The sequence below is a fragment of the Macrobrachium nipponense genome, chromosome 13 (assembly GCF_015104395.2).
Source record: "Macrobrachium nipponense isolate FS-2020 chromosome 13, ASM1510439v2, whole genome shotgun sequence".
Taxonomy (NCBI): Eukaryota; Metazoa; Arthropoda; class Malacostraca; order Decapoda; family Palaemonidae; genus Macrobrachium; species Macrobrachium nipponense.
In genome coordinates this window covers 76,496,969-76,519,112 of record NC_087206.1, presented here as the reverse complement: position 1 = coordinate 76,519,112, position 22,144 = coordinate 76,496,969, and the positions used below count along the sequence as shown (strand labels likewise).

The 22,144-nt window shown below is 37.6% G+C and overlaps 1 protein-coding gene across 1 annotated transcript in view; it reads right to left on the bottom strand.

Annotated features, from left to right (window-relative positions):
* The window catches only part of LOC135225860 (fucolectin-5-like), a 99,783-nt gene that overhangs the window by 11,171 nt on the left and 66,468 nt on the right, over positions 1-22,144 (bottom strand). The window lies entirely within an intron of this gene.

Below are 22,144 nucleotides of genomic sequence, written 5' to 3'. Positions count from 1 at the left end.
AATTTTAAATAAAAAAAATATTATTAAACTCAAAATTTCTAAGTGAAATTCACAATATCAGGGAAATTACTGTTACTTGAAAACAAAGCAAAGCTTAATTAATTCTTGAATTAAATCAAATAAAAGTAAATCAAAATTAATTCATCACAAAATTCAATAATATTGGTTCAATCGAAATTCAAAAGTGTTAGGTAATAACTAAAAATTGGAAATTAATTCTTAAGTGCTAAACAACACTAAAACTTGAAAAGAATTCTAAGTGAATGCAAATGAATTCACAAGTGTTAAATTTAATTAAATGTGCAACAAATAATTAATGAAAACAACTAAGTCAATCAAATTGTGAATGCAAATGAAAACACAGAAAAATGTGGAAAATACCAAAATTGTAAAATGCACTAATCACACAGAACATAAACTAAAAACATACACTTCAATAAGAAAATGGATAAATGCACAAAAAATCATTTAAATAAGAAAATGGATGAATGCACAAAACAAAATCACTTTAAATGAAACTAACACAAAACACCCAAAATCTGCAATGTGTAAAAATTTAAAATTTCAATAAACCACTGTAACTATTAGATGCAACTATTAAACTTTCAAAACTCTACCTTGGTACCAATTGTCTTTCTGCTGCAGCTTGTTTCACAATTTCACCACTCAGTTCACCATATTTCAAAAAAGAAAAGGCGCCACTACACACTTGTACAATCTTTGTTCAGATTCCACAAAAAACACTAAATAATACTAAATAACTCTTAGAAATCCAAAATCTAAAAGTTATGAGTGACCAATTTAAGTTACGTTAATATCAAGTATGGCGAGGGAGAGGGAGAGAGCGAGATGTCTGAACATCAGGAATTCAAAGTCTGTAATGAACGCTTTCATTTCGTACAGAAGCTGAGAACAGTGGACATCGCACAAAATGTTTTGGGCATGCGAAAGATGATGCAATCTTTTTTCTAGAAGTTTCTAATATGAAGTAACTTTACAGAAAAATAGTGAAATCTGCATGTGGTTATCGACAAAGAAGCATGGGTATGAAACAAGTCATGTACATTGTATGCTCAACAAAGACACGTACGCAATCAAAACAGAAGTCCCTTATCAAACATGATGACAAGTTATGAAAACAAGACGGAGATCTCGAGTTCCTCTAATCTGAGGTGTTGACATATTACGGAAACAATTCTATCTTGGAACGGACAAAGTTAATCTCTCTCTTTCCACATTCTACGTTAAATACTTTTACATTATGTTATGCAAAATCTGAACTTACATTTTTATACATCCTACAACTCTAAGCTAAATAAGGAATCTGAAAATGTGGCAAAACTCTTTTCTAACATTTTATACAGAAGATATTTTCGTTATGAAAGTAGCAGCATATAATATACCGCCCCCCCAGAAGATTGGCTATCACGGTGTTGAATCCAACGATTCGCAATGGGATAAATAAACAGCAACTACATTGTTTTTGCCACTAATGTGCTGCACTCATAAGATATACTGTTGCAAGCACAAAGACCACCAGGTCAGTCTTTGATTATGGTTTTTCATTCTCTAGATAAATGATAGGGGATTGTGATCAGACAGCACTAAAATTTCTTCATTCGTAGGTCTGTTCACATACTCTTCAAACTTTTTCAATGCTGTGATTAAGGCTAAAGTTTCCTTTTCTATTGTCGAGCATACTTTCTGATGTTTTTTCAAATTTGAAGACATGAAACACACAGAATGGAGGATATTATTTTCATCTTCTTGAAGTAGAACACCTCCAATGCCACAGTCAGAAGCATTAACTTGCATCACAAATTTCTTGTTGAAGTCTGGAGCTTGAAGTACTGGTCTTGAAGTTAAAAGGGCTTTTTCCTTCTCAAAGGATTCTTGACACTCTGGAGTCCAAACAAACTTAGCTTTGGGACTAGTTAAGTCTGTCAAGGGAACTACTACGGCTGAGAAATTTGGGGAGAAACGACGATAGAATCCAGCCATGCCTAAAAATCTCTGTAGCTGTTTCCTGGTAGTAGGTGGGATAGCCTTACGGATACCTTCTACATTAGCATTTACTGGAGCAAGAAGGCCTAACTTCAAACCCAAGATACTGAACAGTTGCCTTTCCAAACTCGCTCTTCTCTAGGTTGACTGTTAGTCCTGCTTCTTGTAGTTTCTTGAAAACTTTCCTCAGAATCTTCACATGTTCTTCCCATGTTGTAGAGTAAATCACGATGTCATCCAGGTATACACCTACTCCTTCTATCGATCCTAGCAGTGGATCCATCACTCGTTGGAATGTTGCAGGTGCATTCATCAGACCAAAAAGCAGAACAGTATACTGATACAGTCCAAAAGAAGTAATAAAAGCTGACAGCAACATAGCAATCTCATCTAAAGGAATTTGATAATATCCTTTCAAAAAGTCTATCTTTGAAACAAACTTGGCTTGCCCAATATTATCAAGTAACTGATCTATAATAGGCAAAGGATAATTGTAAGCCACACTGATAGAATTCAGTTTCCTATAATCAGTACACATTCTAAATGAAACATTTGATTTCTTCACTAACACACATGGAGAACTGAAGTAACTTGAACTGGGTTCTGCTAATCCATGTTGCAGCAAATACTCAACTTCTTTCTTCAAAACATCTCGATGATACGGTGATAAGTGATAGGCTCTTTGCTTGAATGGTTTTCCATCTTCTTGAATCTTGAACTCATGCTTGGTCAGATTAGTATGCCTAGGTACATCTGCAAAAATTTCTGGGAAACTTCTAATAACTTCACTTAAGTCTTCACCCTGTTCAGCACTCAGATGTTTCAATTAATCCTCAAAATTTTCCAAAATTGAAGAATTATTCATCTTGCTTTCAGCTCCCAATTCGTAGCCATCATCATCTTCTGTAGATGAAGTTGTTTGGGTTATTGACACAGTTTCAGTTTTAGTCTCTGAGAAATAAGGTTTCAAGAGGTTCACATGTATCTTCCTTTTTCTTCTTCTTTCTGGTGCTTCAGTCATATAAGTTCTATCACTCAATTTCTCAGTTATCTTGTAAGGACCTTGAAATTTATTAGTGAGGGGAAATCTCTTGACAGGTAAGAACACTAACACTTGTTGACCAACACTAAATTTTCTTAGCTTAGTCTTAGCATCATATCTCCTTTTCATTTTCTCTTGACTCATTTTCAAGTTTTCTAAAGAGAATTTTCTAATCTCTTTCAACCTTTTCCTCAAGTTCTTCACATATTCACCTTGGCTTTCCTCTTGATTTTCTTCCCAATTTTCTGCAAGAATCTTCAACGGTCCTCTCACTTCTATACCAAAAATCATCTCATTAGGTGAACATCCCATACTTTCTTGATAAGCACTCCTAACTTCAATCAACATTAATGGTAAACCAACATTCCATTCTCTTCCTGGCTCAGAACAATACTTTGTCAGCACACTTTTCAATGTCTGGTCGAACCTTTCTAAGGCACCTTGAGTTTCTGGATGATAAGCAGTGGATAACTTTTGTTTCACTCCCAACAAATTCATCACATCCTGGAATAACTTTCAAGTAAAGTTTATTCCGCTATCACTTTGTACTATTTCCGGTATAACGAATTTTGAGAAAAACTCCACAAGTTTTTCAGCAAATATCTTGGCAGATATGTTTCAAACAGGGATCGCCTCTGGATATCTTGTCACAGGACACATTAATGTTAACAAATACTCATTTCCTCTTTGTCTTCGGCAGCAGTTGAACCATATCTATAATCACTATGCTAAAGGGTTCTCCTCTAACTTCTATAGGTTGTAGGGGGGCTTTCTGGATGGTTTCATTCGGTTTTCCAGCTATCTGGCAGGTATGACACTCAGGACAGAACCTGCTAACATCTTTGTGAAGTCCAGACCAGAAAAAATATTTCATGATCTTCTCCACAGTCTTCCTGATTCCCATATGTCCAGACTCACGGGCTACTGCAACCACTTGCTTTCTCAACGGATATGGAATCAAAATTTGATGATATTCGCCCCATACAGCATCTCCTGCAGGTCTATACTTTCTCATCAGCAAACCTTCCTTCAGATAGTAATAGGTAGGAGTTTGTTGCATCTCCTCTCGATCAACAACTCTGAAGAACAAATCAGTTAACGATGCATCCTTCTTCTGCAAGTCCATTAGCTTCTCTCTTGTCACTTGACCAACTTCAAGGGTTGAATTCTCAATATCTGCTAACTCAGCAATGGTAGTTTCACTGCTGTCTTCAGGAACACTTTGACTACTCGGAGTCTCTTCAGGAACATCAGATTCTTCTTCTTTGTCGTCGTTTTCTTCATCTTCTTGGGAAATCTCTTCTTGGTCAGCACTATGAGAAACATCACTTCCCTGAAACAATTATTCTAAGCACAAAGATCCTTCACTTGATCCTTCTTGGGTGTGTAAATCCTCAGTTTCTTCACTTGCAGTCGTAGTCCTCTTCATACTTCTGGTAGTTACACAACTAGGAAACAGGTGGGGGTTATTCTTCTCCAACTCTACTGTAGGACTAATCCTCAATGGTTTGTCTGTCACTACAGGACAAGGAATAAATGGCACACCACCAACTTCATTCCCCAACAGAACATGTACACCTTCCACAGCCAGTGAGTCCTTTACAGCAAAATCAACATTCCCTGTCACCAATTCACATGACAGGTGTAAGCGCCATATAGGAGTGACTTCCTCTCCTCCTATACCCTTCAAAATAACTGAATCTCCTGTGAGACTCTTCTCCAACTGAGGGTGAGAACCACGTACTACCACACTATGGTTACTCCCTGTATCATGTAATATCTTGACTGGTACCTGCACACTTCCTTCTTGAGTTGACAGCATACCCTCATAGATATATGGCTTAAAAGTCTCCACACTGCTAAGCCACTCACTGCTTGAGGTAACATTTCCACTGGTTGCTAAACATTCAGCTTGCTTAGTTTCAGTCTTCTCTGGAGTCTGATTCTTTCCCACACTGTTCTTCGTAGTTTGTTTCACCTGGTCACCTTTCACTACTTGACCAACTGGCTTTGACTGCTGTCGATTCCGGTAACACTCTTGACTGTAGTGTCCTACTCTTCCACACTTGAAACAGACAGCATTAGGTTTCTGTAACTGTCTTGAAAAACTGGATGAGGATTACACATTAGTTTGCTGAGTTGTATTACCTTGTGTACTCTTGGTAGTATCACTTGTAGGTTTCCCATTAAATTTGTTTCTGTTATTTGAATAAGACTTAAAACCTGGGCGTTGTTGACTCTGGTACTTGACATTGTAATTACGTTTACTACTATTATATTGTAATCTTCACTCAGTGTAGCAGCTTTGTCAAGTTTCTTCACCTCTCTCTCTCAAATAGGCTCTTATATGTTCAGGAATTCCCTTAAGATACTGTTCAACGACAAGCAATTCTTCTAACTCATCAAAGGTTTTAACTTTAGCAGCTTCAAACCAACGTTTGAAACACCTTCTCACTTTCTAAGCATAATCTAAGAATGTTCCCTTCTCATCTTTTCTTAAATTTCTGAATCTTTCATTGTAGTACTCTGGGGTCATCTGGTAAACTTGTAGCACACTGCGTTTAAGTACCTTGTAGTCTTTACACTGATCAGCTGTTAAGGCTAGATAAGCACTTCTCCCTTTACCAATCAAGACAATTTGTAGCAAAACTGACCATTCATCTTCTGGCCATCCCATACCTGAAGCCACTTTCTCAAAGTGATAAAAAAACTCATCTGGAGCTTCTTCAGTAAACTTAGGGATTAACTTCTGTACTCTTACTACATCAAATACAGGGTCTTGATTACCTTGGTTAGGGTTAGACGGTGTTACAGGTAATGTGGATCTAGCTCTTATCAATTCCATCTTCCCTTTCAAACCTTACTCTTTCTCTTTCCTCTTCTGTGCTTTTTCTTCTTCTCTTTCTCTTCTTTCTTGTTTTTCCCTGTCTATTCTTTCTCTTTCAGCTTGCATTCTCTCTCCTTTCAGCTTGCATTTTTAGCTTAATCAAATTCTTCTTCTGCTTCAATGTGTCTAAGCTCTAACTCGCATCAACTTTTCCTGGCCTTTTTTTTTTGCTTGCTTACTCATAAGATCAGCACGTGCTACATTCAACAACTCTTGAGCCAATTCTAACTCATCTTCATCAGTTATTCTACCAGAGTTTATCAATGATTCCATAGCAATACATCTTATTTGTGCCTTTACCAGACTAGTAGACACATAACCACCACATGCCTCTGCTAAAGCGCTCCACTGTGCTTTAGTCAGAGTGGTTTCAGACAACACTTGGATGGAAGGAGCTGCTAAAAATTCCTGAACCTTGAACTGAGCCATTTTCCTCCAAGTTATCAACTTACAATTCAATACAATAAATGCAAAACAAAAACTATATGGTCACTCTCCTAACAAAACATATCCCTAACACCACCAGTATATACTAGAGTGATAATGAAATCTGCTTTCCCGGGTCTCTGGGCACCATTAATTACTTGGGGGGAAAGTAGCCAAAGATCTGGTTACTACACTTACCATTCATTAACTGATACCTCACAAAAGCCAGACACCTGAACCCTCATCACAGGTACTAAACGACTGAATACTCTAAAGGCAACAGTGATCCCTTAACAACTTACCAGTATTGCAGAAAATCAAACTAAGTTCATCAAAACAGGTGTGAGGTAATCTTGTAAGTAATTAAGTTAATCAAAGGGCATCACTCCATCAACAACTTTAAAAGTCTAAGTATTTCCCTGATTTCAGAAGTCTAAGTAGTTCCCTGGTTCTAAGTCACTTCAAGTTAATTGAAGGAAAACAGATCAATTACCACTCTATGTTTCTACCTAACATCAATATAATCATAATTAAATGCAAATATACTGGTTAGAAATAAAAACACTTATACAAATTTTAAATACAAAAATTTATTATTAAACTCAAAATTTATAAGTGAAATTCACAATATCAGGGAAAATTACTGTTACTTGAAAACAAAGTGAAGTTTAATTAATTCTTGAATCAATTAAGTAAAATTAAATCAAAATTAACTTATCACAAAATTCAAGAAAATTAATTCAATCAAAATTCAAAAGTGTTAGGCAATAATTGAAATTTGGAAATTAATTCACAAGTGCTAAACAATAATAAAACTTGAAAAGAATTCTAAGAGAATGCAAATTAATTCACAAGTGTTAAATTTAATTAAATGTGCAATGATTAATTAATGAAAATAACAACTCTGTCAATTAAATTTTGAATGCAAATGAAAATACAGAAAAATGTGGAAATTACCACAATTTCAAAAGTATTAATTACACAGAATATAAAATAAAAAGGCACACTTTAATAAGAAAATGGACAAATGCACAAAACATAAAAATCACTTCAAATGAATAAACACAAAACACAAAAATTTGCAATGTGTAAAATGTAAATAGTTTCTCTCAAACCACTGTAACTGTCATTTATTAGTTTTTACCAAACCACTGTTCCTATCAGTTATTAGTTGCAACTAATAAAAATATAACACACTTTACCTTTTTGGTATACCAATTTCTTTCTTTCTTGCTGCAGCTTGTTTCACACTTTCACAAAACCAGGCGCCGTTACAACAACAATGTTTGTTCAGATTCCACAAAAAACATTATATAACACTAAATAAACTCTAAGAAATATCAAATCTGAAATTTACAAGTTACGAGTGACCATTTAATAAGTACGAAATCGTTACGTTACTTTAAAATCAAAAGTGCTATGCGATGGAGAGAGAGGGAGAGAGAGAGAGAGAGATGTGAACGGTTTGAGTCTTGAAGCCCGAATGAAAAACTTCTCCCTTACGGAAGCTGGACTGGAGATAACACAAAACGTTTTGGGCAATAATGCTTCCAGAAACTTCAAAATCTTACGCAACTTTACATTCAAAATGTGTAATCTGCTCGTGGCTTTGATCAAAGACATATGCGTATGAGTCGATTCTGCTAAAGAGACACGTACCCGATCGAAACGGAGGTTGAGCGATAATTAAGACTGACATGTTTTGATAACAACGCGAAGACTCGAGCTCTCTTTTCAAACGTGTTGACAGATTAGGAAAAACAACTCTAGCTTTGAATGGACAAAGATATTCTCTCTCTTTCTACATTCTACGTTATATATTCTTTTACAATATGTTATGCAAAATCTGAACACATTTTAAACATCCTAACTCTAAGCTATCTAGGAATCTGAAAAATGTGGCACAATCTATAGACAATACTTTATACAGTCAAAGAGGGGAAATATGCATTTTGAAAATCAAATATAAATAATATAATATATAAAATATCATATAATATATATTATATATATATAATATATTATATTATAATAATATATATATATTATATCTATATATATATATATATATATATATATATAATATATATATAGATATATATATATATATATTATATATATATATAATATATATATATATATATATATATATATTATATACATATATATATATATTATGTATTGTATATATATGAAATGATCTGCATAGAAAATTCATGTGTGAGACGTAACGGAAAATCTACTAGATGTGTTGTGCGTATGTATGATCAGAGAGTAACGATCAGATAGATATCACTGATTCATCGAATGCCCAAATGTGGCACAATCTTATAGACAATACTTTACACAGTCAAAGAGGGGAAATATGCATTTTGAAAGTAGCAATATATAATATATATATATATATATATATATATATATATAGTATATATATATGTATATATATGAACTGATCTGCATGTGTGAGACGTAACGGAAAATCTACTAGATGTGTTGTGCGTATGTATGATCAGAGAGTAACGATCAGATAGATATCACTGATTCATCGAATGCCCATATGATCGTTGGTGGCGTGGCGTGGGTGATTCAAATGAGTGCCATACATCGAAGACCCTTAGGTTCCTTTCAATTATAAGAGGCCAATCAGCTTAGACCTGTGACCCAAACAAGTTCAGTTTGAAAAGTTAAGAGTCAGTAGGGAATTAGTGGTCGACGGGTCAGGGCGCGTCTCAAAGACAGTGCTTGGCGCGTGTTGCCTTAGATCCCTTCCAACTATATAATAATCATATAATTAGTAGCGTAATATTAACAACAGGGCCCTGTGTAACTATTAAGGAAAATACACGTGTTAATTTTATCTTACGTGTTTCATCATACTGGTAGAACCCTTGTATGATCGAAAATCCGGTCATATAAATTGGTGTTAGTCATGTGGTCTTGCCAGTGCATAATAATTAACAGCGTAATTGTGAAGGTGAAATAAACAATGCAAACTCAAAGAAAAGCGGCGCGTGACGGCGGTATTGCCAGTACTGGCAGCACCAGTGCTAACAATAACAGTGCCGAGAAAAAGGACAATGTGAATGATCTGGCGGTGGCAACAATTATCCAACAAAAAAGCCCGTTGACCCGCCCACAATTTCGGCCGACGTCACATTGTTCACGCAAGTGCGATCAGACGGAAAAATAGAAAAACTGCCAGTGCTAGATGGATCCGTGCCTGAGTTTGATAACTTACGCACTGGTGAAGGCTTCCTTTTGATCGAGACCTTTATAAAGTGTGTTGAAAATGCCACAATTGGTTGGACAGATAGAGAAAAGATTGTGCAAGTGAAACAGAAGATCATTGGTAATGCAGCACGACAAATCAGGAGCTGGGACGTCCGTTATTCGGCAGACTGGGGTACTTTTAAACATCACCTCACTCAGCAGTTTGCCCTACATCGAGAGAAGATGGAGCTAATAGAAGCGAGGACTATGAGTCCCTCACCCCTGATGAAGACCAGACTGTAGGGGGGAAAAGAAAACTTCTGTCGACGCATGCTGAAATGAATTCTTCCCTCCTCCGTAGTGGGATTTCTTGTTGACGCCAAGAGGCCCTTACACACCTTGCTGCCAAAGGTACAACTCCTATTCAACTACAGACGACGCCAGCAAACAGGGATGGGGGCACAGGCCACTTCCCAACCGGTTGTTGGACCGGTTAACAAATCTAACCCAGCGAATCCTCAGCCAGCCTCACCCACCATCCAGGGGGCCGGGTCACGCACCCAGGGGCCTCGAAGAGGCAAGGGGAAAACAGCCGGGAATCACACGGTTGGCCGTTGCTGAGGGTGTGGGAGAGAGGGCCACCTGAGGGTCCAGTGCTCCTCTTTCACGAGCCACGACGTTGTTTTCAATGCAAAGCAACAGACCACCTTGTGAGTGCTTGTTCAAAAAACGACGACGGCCAGCGGAACAATGTTCCCCCCTCACCAAGGAGAGGAAGGGGAAGGCAGCGTGGAGGAGTCGGGAGGACCCCCGACTACGCCCACGGCCGCCGGGTCCAAACAACGACCGTGTCCCTGGTAGGACAAGGGACGCCTTGTCGGGGAGGAGGGGAAGTCAGCCAACCCCTCGAGAAGTAGTGGATAGTCCTCCCCCACCCGTCGCTGCCCATGCCCGGTTGTTCAGGGTGCCAGGAGAGAAGGTAAGGCAAGAGCCTATCTCCCACCCTCAATCCACGAAGGAAGCTGTGGTGCCGATCGTGTAAATATGGGTAGGGGAGCGACAGGGAAGGGCGTTGATCGACACTGGTGCAAGTGTGTCTCTGTTAGAAGAACACCTGGTGACAGGATTGGTGCAGCCTATGAATGGTTCCTTAGTTTTAAGCACTGCAGGTGGTAATCAGATGGTAACCCAGAGGGCTGTGAGGCAACAGGTAACCATCGATGGGCGAGTGGTGACACATAGTACCTTTTATGTAGTGCCAGCATTACAAGTAGAAGGAATTTCAGTTATTTTAGGAATTGATTTTGTGGATAGGAACGAAATAATAGTGGCTTGCACAGCCGGGAAAGGGATCGAGGTATGTTTAAAGGGACAACGAATCCCCACAGAGGGGGAGAGACCGAGGTGCCTACGAGTCTCCCTTTAAGTCGAAGGGAGCTGGGGGAAAAGTACCCGCTGCCCCAGAGGCGGGAGATGTGGCACCACCCCAGACCCTCTCATCCCTCGCCGTGACACCCTCATGGAGCATACCGGAAGGCACTTTTGTTATGATCAGACCCCAGAACAAATGGGACGATTTTATCATTCCGGGTCTGAGTGAGGTAATACACAGCGAAGTTAATGTGCCATTTATGAATGTCAGTGACCAGCGTATCGTACTAGACAGCGAGTCGATATGTGACCTTGAACCTTGTAAAATAGCAGATGCTTCTTACACTTTAACGACCTTGGGTAACACATGTCAAGGTCGCAGTGAGGAACGTCTAGGTAGACTCCTCCGAACAGCTGGTGGGTCTACCCCTGTTATTTATCAGAATATTGTCAAGGAAATCGTAGAAGGTTATGAAGATGTAATCGTGATTGGCGACGAAACCCCAGGCAGAGTAAATAGTTTTCCTTTTGTTATAGAAACCGGGGGTCATCTGCCTATAAGATCTAAGCCTTATAGAATACCAGTTTGTTATCAGCGGGAAGTGGAGAACGAGATTAATAAATTAAGGGAACAAGGGACAATTAGAGAAAGTGAATCCCCCTGGGCCTCGCCAATCGTGATGGTTAAAAAGAAGGATGGTTCTCTTAGGCTATGTGTTGATTATAGGAAGTTGAATAGTATCACGAAAGACAATGCATTCCCATTACCCTCTATCGAAGAGTTGTTGATTAAGGTCAGGGATAGTAAATTCTTCACCACCTTAGATTTAAAGTCAGGGTATCATCAATACCTATAGACGATAGTAGCAAGGAAAAGACAGCCTTCATAGCTAATGATCAATTGTTTGAATATAATTACCTCCCTTTTGGGGTAAAGAATGCTCCTGCTCATTTTTCATGTGTTATGATGTCTGTATTAGCTCCGCTATTAGGACATAGTGTGTTTGTTTATTAGATGACTAATCAATAGGTGCACAGTAGAGACAAGAAGAACATTATTGAAGTTTTAGAAGCTTTAAAGTGACAGGGCATGAAATTAATCTAACCAAATGTAAATTCTTTCAGCAAGAAGTTGAATTTTTGGGGCACATCGTAACATCTGAAGGCCTTAAGCCTTGTGCCGATAACGCAGCAGCAATTAGAGAATTTCCCCGACCAAAGAATGCAAAGGAAGTAGCCAGCTTCCTCGGGCTCGCAGGCTACTACCGTAAATGCATAAAAGATTTTAGTAAAATAGCGAGACCGCTAGATTCATTGGAAAAGCAGAAAGATTTTCATTGGGAACGGGAGGAAGAAATGGCTTTTTAAGAATTAAAGATTTCACTCACTAGTAATGAACTATTAGCTTATCCAAAGTTCGATCGAGCATTTGTAGTAACCACTGACGCGAGCAGTATAGCTATTGGGGGAGTGATTTCTCAAGTTGACGATGCAGGGAATGAAAAGCCGATTTGTTTTGCATCATGAGCATTGAAAGGAGCAGAGAAGAATTACAGTACCTTCGATAGAGAGGCATTGGCTATTCTATGGATGCTGGAGAGACATCGCTACTTTTTACTGGGGCATAAGGTCAAAATTAACACAGATCATCGCCCATTGTGAGATTTATTCAAGAAAGGGGATTTGACCACTCGACAGGCTCGTTGGATAGAACGGCTGTTAGAGTTTGATATTGTGGGAATTGAACATATAGCAGGGAAAACAAATAAAGTAGCGGATGCCCTCTCCAGAAGCGCCATAATGGGAGTTACAACTCGAGCAGCAGAGAGGAACAACGACAGAAGAAGCAGTTGCTGAGTCAGAGGCAGCCGATGTGGAAAATGGGAATAATTCGGTAACTCCAGAGTTAGGGAGAGAGAGAAGGGAAACGAGTTGTGGGAGCGAAAGGGCTGATTTTCCTAGGGGGTCAGCAAGCCCTGGGAGTGAAGATGAGTTTGTGATTGATTTGTGTGGTTGGAGTGTTGGAGAGGTGCTAAAGGGTCAGAAGTCCGACCATGGATCGGGCAGGTTGGGGCTTATGTTCAAGGGGTGCGAGTAAAGAGTTTCCCGATTTCCTAAAGGTGCCCAGAAGTATGTTCTTCATTGAAGGAGATATTTTGTTTTGTAAATATGAGAAGAGACCGGGCGATATCCGATCTCGCGTCGTCCTTCCTCCCTCTTTGGTAGAGAAAGCCATCCACATGATACTACAGACATTACAAAATTCATAAGCCAGTGCCACATATGTAATACAATGAAAAACCACAAACACTCTATTCCAAAGGCTCGCATGTGGCCAGTAGAACCAATTAAATTTAACAGAGTGCATATCAGTGTCGTAGGACCTTTCCCTCCTGGAGACGGGCAGTTCAAATATGTATGTGTGATGGTGGAGGATGCGTTCACGCGTTATACGCACACCTACGCAATGGTGGATAAGACCGCAACATCGGTTGCCAGAGCTTTGTGTTCATTCATAACGAAATTCAGCTGTCCTCGTACTCTAATCAGTGATAATGGGCGTGAATTTGTTAATGAAGTGATAAAAGAGCTGACAAAATTATTTAATGTGGAACATTTCACGATCGCATCCTACCGGCCTTCAGCCAATGGGTTGGTTGAATCCCATAATAGAGAAGTGACAAATATTTTGAAATATTTAGTGGCAGGCAGTCCGAATCAGTGGGCAGAGATGTTGCAAATGGCGGAATTTGCACTTAATACTGCGTATAACAGCTCCATAAGAGATACCCCGTATTTTTTAGTGTATGGACAGGACCCTTCATTGCCATATACTGTGATCATAGACCCTAGAACTTTACCGTTATATAGTGTCGAGCAATACCGGATGATGTTCGGTAACCGCAGGTTTTTGTGCTCCAATTTAAAGAAGAATGTAATGTGTTCAACGTGGTGATATAAAATTGATTATTTCATTGATTCTTACATAATTTCTTTTTCATTAAAGAACATGCTCACAATGTGATGCATGGAATTCAGAACAGACTGTAAATTGCCAATTGTAAGCACGCAATTTGACCCTGGCTTGCTAAGTTTAGTTTTTATTCTGCATGAATTATTAATAACATTTCTAATAACATTTCGGTCGGTAAGGTACTCAAATAATAGTGCACAAATGTTAGAGACTAAATTAAGGAAAAATGCATTTAAATAAATAAAGAAAAATTAGTGTTATGAGTTCTGCGGGACGCAGAACTTGTGGGGGGTAGTGGTGAAATGATCTGCATAGAAAATTCATGTGTGAGACGTAACAGAAAATCTACTAGATGTATTGTGCGTATGTAAGATCAGAGAGTAACAATCAGATAGATATCACTGATTCATCGAATGCCCATATGATTGTTGGTGGCATGGCGTGGGTGATTCGAATGAATGCCATACATCGAAGACCCTTGGTTCCTTTCAATTATAAGAGGCCAATCAGCTTAGACCTGTGACCCAAACAAGTTCAGTTTGAAAAGTTAAGAGTCAGTAGGGAATTAGTGGTCGACGGGTCAGGGCGCGTCTCAAAGACAGTGGTCGGCGCGTGTTGCCTTAGAGTACCTTCCGACTACAAACCCCAAGACACTCCAATGAATATGGAAGTGCAATACCAACCGACTTAGCGTAAGATTATCGCAAGTCTAACATTACCTCATAGGGCGCCTTATTATACGAGGCAACAGCCCTAATATTGGTGGCAGATTACCAGAAGAACTCTACAACGTCTTCCGAAGAAAAACCAGAATAATAAACAATGTATCATCAGAAGTCAACGATGACGAAAGCAACAGATTCTTCAAGCAACTTAGTATCATCATTTAGTGAGCGACTTCAGAAAACAACAAGAACTCTTCAACGTCTTCCGAAGAACAACGAATAATGCATCATTACACAAGTCAACGACGACGAAAGCAATAGATCCTTCAAGCAACTTAGTATCATCGTTTAGTGAGCGTTTTCAGTAGCGAATAACTTCAAGAAACAAACCCGACGTGTCCTTTTCCTACGGCAACACAAGGTTCGTCTCTCATTAGAATCATTCAAGAAAACATCGTTATTGAGCGTTTCAGGCACTTCAAGAAACAAACCGAATGCGTCTGCAGCAACGGATCTTCAAGGGCTTGAATCATCCAAACAACGCGCACGGGGGAAACTGAAGCCAAACCAGGTCATCCGCTAAATAGAGAAGGAGGGCCAAGGGCACATCGTTATCGGAACACCGTGACTTCCCACAAAAGCAAGCTAAGTACAATTTTTTATTCATTTGGAGTAACTTTGAGTGTTTCCTTTGCAGGTCGAGTTTCGTTATTCCTGTGGCTGAAGTTACGAGACATTATTAATCTTACTTTTTTTACAGAAATTAACTACATCATTGGGATGTCGCTACTGCGAATTTTTATCTTTGAGTTTCTGTTTCCAGAAGTTCTACTGAAATATCATAATCATATACTGTGTTAATTTTATCATTTTGGGTGATTATTAATCCTTTACGTAACAAATCATATTAAACAGTGAATATGTGTTTACGCAGTGGACGTCTGTATTTATACAGATGCATGGATAGGGTCGTTAGGCACTGTAGTGATTAGAAAACACACAAAAACAAGTGGAACACCCGTACAAATCTAGATAAATTAGAGGTAACACTATTTAGGGTCAAACAATAAAAGCTCCTTTGCAAAGTCCCGATCGCAGTTTTAGCCTTGAGTTTTTTTTAGTTATATGCGTAAAATATCGAACCTCAATGATTCAACTTAACTTTAAAAAATACGGCTGGATTGCAAGGAATAACATGTCTATAAAAAACTTTCATTAGGCTAAATGCGCTGACCTGGATCCCTCACTATTTCAAATTTTAGCAAAGAATGAAGTAAACAACAGCAAGTACATACAGTTAATATTGAATGCAGTAGAGATAACTTGTCTTAATAGTAATCGCTCAGTTCCTAATAGTTCGTCATTCATACGTTCGTTGCTTTATACGTAACCAACAACAGAATGCTAAAAACACACAATACGTTGCCGATGGTAATAAAGGGAGGAATCCTAATTATTATCAAAAGAAATAGGTAACCAGTAGCGCTAAGAATCAGAAATCAAACAAATCGTGCTTAAGCAAACTCGGGTACTGTGTCACCTAGTCAAGCGGTCAGGGTCAGTTAAATCTACCGAGTGTTCAAAGCATACCACATTCCACACAATAAGCGACTCTAGCAGAGTGGGGAAAAGCGATGTTGGATCATACATGCCAATACCTTTTTGAATTAAAAAGGAATTTTCCTATGAATATCACGACCGTATCAAGTAATCAGAGCAGGTTCTAGTAATTTTAATACAATCAGTAATTATAATAGTGGTGGATTAAGCCCGACTGTAAGCGCTGTAAAAATTAGAATATCTTGTTTTTATACCTTTAGTCCACGTAATATCCTGTATTTACGGACTCACCGTCTGTTGTTCGAACTTCCCTTATGAGAAGTCCGGATAAGCGAGCGCTTACAGATACCTCTATAGTTATAAAAAACATTGATCTGTATCTAGTGTAATTGTAAGATATCCATCTAGGGGTATACAAAATATTATCTTACCTCCTGCAAAATAAGGCGTGTTTATCAAAGGAAAATTCTATAAACCTTCAAACATATTAAAATCCGTTTTGAACAAAAAGAGACAGTTAATCAAATAATAACTTATATAGAGGAACTATACATTTGTCTCATAAATAGTAACATTGTTCAAATGACCCAACAGAATTCTCCCACAACCGCAGTCGCAGTTTGCATGCAAAATCTCGAGAAGCATGCACCCTCGAATGTCTTAGTGCGTGTAAAAAGACCTTGCTGGGAAATGAAATTTTAATCCTTCCCGACACTGAAATATAACGATTTCCGCGAACAAAGCCCTAGACACGGTTGACTCGCAGCAACAAGTTAATCTAGTAATCCACAAAACCTATACATATAAATATCGCATTTTTTTTATTGTTGCTAATTTTTAATCCCGCCCAATCAGTCGTAGATGAATCTCTCTTATACTCTATCTAAAGTAATAACCGTAAAGTCATTCAAGCAGAGGTGATTCTGCAGAAATTTTTTTTTTATCTTTTATCTGAATACCAGGAAGTTTCTCCACTAGCGAGTGATCTCTGGGAGAAAAACGGATGTCATTGAAAACAAAATACGGTCTAAGGACAAACATAAAGCTATATACGTACCTTCGCATAGACTCCCAATGAAATGTCAAAATAGAGATAAATGACGAAGTTGAAAAATGTTAGTAATAGGAGTCATTAGGAAATCAAATAAGCCCATATAATTTTTCCCTCAAACGTCATGCCATAAAAGATCGGACTTGGCGTATCTGTGTAGATTTCTGTCACTTAAACAAGGAAACGACTCCTGATAGTTTCCAGTGCCATGTACCGACGACATCTTATCTCTGTTAGGTTAGAATAAATTTTTCACCAGCTTGGACTTACTTAAAAGCTTTTACCAGATACCATTACCTAAGTGATTGTACCTCATACACCGTTTTCAGCACACTCAGGGGACATTATAAATTTTTACGCATGCCTCCGGCTTGCGTTGCACCCCAATTACGATATAGTGTTTGGAGACTTTTTAGGGGATACCCTACATGCTTATATGGTTGGTCTTGTAATCTTTTCTAATACCTTAGAAGTACATTCACATAAACTAGAGCTAGTGCTACAGAGACAAAGACAAATAATCTCAGAGCAAAATATCTAAATGTGAGTTTTTAAAAAAACCGAACATGTTTATCTAGGTTTTATGTGTCAAGTCAAGGTCCGAAAGTAGTCCATGGTAAGGTGTCGGCTATTCATAACTTCCGGTACCTATTAACGTAAAAAGAGGATACAGCACTTTGGCGCTGTAGTGGGTATTACAATCGTATGGAAATATGTAACTCTTCAATCATGACAGCTCCTTTACAGATCTTACGAAGAAGGACGTAGATTTATTATGGTCTAAAAAGCATCAACAGGCGTTCGATATCTTAAAAGCGGAATAATGCAGCTCACCTAACTTAAAAATCCCTGATTTAAATAAGGAATTTTTTTTATTGCAACAGACTCCTCAGACCAAGGGGTAACAGGGGTACTACTTCAGTAATATGATAAACAGTTCTTTCCTATAGCTTTTTATTAATGTAAACTAAAGCCCTCTGAAAGTAAATATACAGTAATAGGCAAGGAGGGGCTAGGTATCTTTAACTCACTAGTACATTTTAAGTTCATAATCTATGGCTATCCTGATAAAGTCCTTACTGAACATGAGTCCTTTACCGAGTTTTTCAAAGGCTTTAATCACAGTCCAAAAGAAACTCAGTGACAAATGATCATTCAGGTCTTTGGAGCCAAGATAAGATATCTACCTGGGAAAGCAATTATCATAGCTGACGCATTATCCCGCGATCCCGCACCATACTGCAAAGAACCATTAATTGGACTAAAAGATATAGAAACATCCGTGCCTATTGTTAAAACCGTATCTAAACAAGAAAATTCCTTAACCCAAGAGATCGCGAGCATTGAATATCTGGGTTGGAGCGCCGAACTGTTACAAACTGAACAAAGCAAGAGTCAACAGCAATAAGCAAAAAACAATAAACACTTCGAACGGAAACAGGGTCAACTGCAATAAGCAAAACAATAAACACTTCGAACGGATACCCTCCAAAGCAAAAGTATATTTAAAGTATGTGTATCAGAAATTATGTAATCAAATGTATTTATATGTAGGTCCGTGACGAGGAAAACCCGAAGAACACAGCAGATGACTAACGACCAGGTAGTAGTAATAATCTCTTTCATACCAATCGTCCTAAACTGGTTGCATTCCGTCATCCAGGGTTCCCTATTATGTCACAGAAAGCCAAATCACTGTTTTACTGGCCTACAATGCTTACAGATACAAAAAGCACATAACTAATTGTAACACGTGTCATGAAAACGAGGGATACACTAAGACACCTGTCAGTTTAAGGGCCTATCCCGTGCCAAATCAATCAATGAAAGAATTCACGTAGAATTATTAACAGAGTTACGAGTCTGACAGAGCAAATAAACACTTCTTAGTGTTAATAGTTCCCCTTGACACGTTATATAGAATTAATAGCACTAAAAAACAAACACCGCAATTGAGTGCGCTAGGAATATTTATGAGTGCTAAATCAGTAAACATGGAATTCAACACATGATAATCTGACTCGGGTGGTGTAAATCAATAATCTCCTTAACTCGTTGTGTGAATTCCTTTCCATTAAGAAAACTAATAATATATTTTTATCACCCCAGAGTCAATCGGTTTTGGTAGAATAACGGATAAATAAAAAAGTGTCAATGTCTTAAGAGTTACATTCGTGATATTGGATCCGAACTGGATTATAGCGGTTCTCGTGGTTTTAAATACCTTTATCATTCATATCTTGTATCTGTAGAAATGATACCACAAGTAGCCTTATACGGTACGCCGCTAGAACACTTTTCCACATATTCAAGCCAACCATTAATTTATCAAATATATATAAAAAATATATAAATAAATAAATATAAAAAATAAAATAAATATGGATACAAGTGGAGTCGATATAATACACTCCGTAAGAAGTCGGAAGGGTTGCAAATTATAATAAAAAAAAAAGGAATCACGATAAAATCATAAGCAAAACGTAACCATAGGTTAATTAATATCCAAATATATATGCGTAAAGATTTGAACTCTAACTTAACGCTTTAGTAATGACAAATAAGCTAAAAGTTCAAAACATACAAAACCTACTGACATATTGTCTGTCCCGGTGATTTATATTCGTAGTCAATAAAAAAAAAAAAAAAAAAAATGAATAAAATAAAATAAAATAAAAGAGATTTTAAAGTCAGGAAGTCTAGAAGTGAAAATGTATATCTATGCAAATAATCTTATACAGGGCAAATAGTATATATAAAATTTGTATGGAAACCCTTTTCATTAGTTTGAATAAGGAATATCTAATTTAACAAAATAATTACACATTTATTTACAATCATGCAGATTTCCAACATGAAACTAATATATTGTTCAATTTTGGTACTGTTTTTTTTCAGACATTCTTCTCGTGTGGGTCGAGTATTAAAAAACAAAAAATTTATACTAAAGTCGTATTTATTACAGCAAGTAACGTAACTCTTAGCTGGCTGAGAGCAATCTCCTGCCAGGACGACGTCATCAGTTCTGAAGGTGCATGGCGCATCTGCCGACTCATCATTGTTCTTTTTAACCTCAATAAACCGTTTGCAAAGCAGGTTGACTGGAGAGAGGAATGCTTAGCTCATGAACTTCACATGTGGTTCATAGGTCATGATGACATACAGAGCTATAATCTATTCTTATCCACATTGCAATGCAAGCTTGGTTAAGGAATCGCAATCGTTTTAAAATTAATGAACAAAATAAGCAAATAGAATTTCTATAACATCAAAATGAATTAATTTTTTCTGAACCTCATAGACAATTAGAGTCAATAATTCAACTTATGACATTGGTAAACGGACATTTAGAAGTATCAAGTCATGGATATGAAATATTTACTTGCAACATTAGCCTATTACAATTCAAGTAAATGACATTCATGGGAAAAAGTCACATTTTCTTGAAAAAAAACCCAAAGCTTATATAGAATTAGTTACATAGTGGGTTTTTTTCGTTGCATCTCCTACCTATTATAAAGTTTTAAAATTAACCTCAGAGGATGAGCGCGAGGAAATTGAATATGAAACTTTTGTTAGGGGCACATAGGATCGGATTTTATCACAGCTTAATTTCAGTTAACATAGAGAAACACAGATTCATGATTAATATTCTCTTTGACTCTTATGTTGCCTGGCAATCTTACAAATAGCTCCGTTTTCCACTTCTTTGTCTAGTAACTTACTACCAGTAATATCAAATTTTCTTTGGGATTCGTATTGATATCTGTTTATTTTTTATAATTATGGATATTTTTACAGTCATCATAGACCTGGATAGGTTCACTCATTGTTAATGCCATGGATAAAAAAAGTTTGTACAGCTCTCTTTTGAATTCCATAAATATCAGCGAATTCATGTGGGTTAAGTCTGGTCTTAATGGCTCTCTCCCTCCCGTATTTGATGTTCTGAATTTACTTTGCCCTTGTGACCAGTATAATTTCACTTGCAGGCTGATTAATGGAACCTGGTTACAGTATCCTGCAGTACGAGAGTTTCACATCGCAACTTCAAAAAATCGTTCGTTGCTGCGGACGACGGCAGTCGAGTAACAACCGCCTACAATGTGAAAGGAATAAGCACCATCATGGACTTCTTCGACCGACCACACCGTACCCTTGTCGTTAATCTCGTTTTAATGTGGAACGCTCCGGCGGCTGTCGGAAATCGACTACAAAAGGGACATACTTCCGACAATTACGACCAGAAGGACATTCAACTCTACGTTGCTGGCGAAGGACTCGTGCTGGGGGTGATTTTATTCATCGCGAATGTATTCGTGTGGCTTAGGATGCAGAGAACAAGTATGAGCGCAAAATAGAACGTTGGACCCCGCCCAGGCAAATTTTCCCCTTGTTTTAACCATTTGGAATTGGCCATTTCATTTGGCTATAGGTGGTTGTCTGGAACTGTGTAATGGACGAAAAGTTGTTCGAACGCTAGTTAAATGTGTAGTAGTATAACCTCGGTCATGTATCCTATATATAAAGTATCATGTATCCTATATATAAATGATCATAAATAACAGAATCGAAATATATCTTTGCGTGTACGCAATAGGAATCTATTTAAAGTGCACATATATTAATCATAATTATATGAATCCATATACATATGTATAAACAAATCCGGTAGCCTATAATCAATCTCTTACCTTTTATCTTACCAATAACTGCAGATATATAACGTTAGCATAAAAATCAACGAATCAATCAGCATGAACATTAATAATTTTTATCAATTCATATATGAAATTTTTATCAGTTACAATATGATTTTTTTCATGTTAATCTTTATTCTATGCGATTATCAGAGTACATTAGTATTTTCTGTAGCATATGTATCTTAATGAGATGAAGTGAAAAACTGTATCAGTATAAATCAACGTGATCACTATTATTTACCGAATATCAT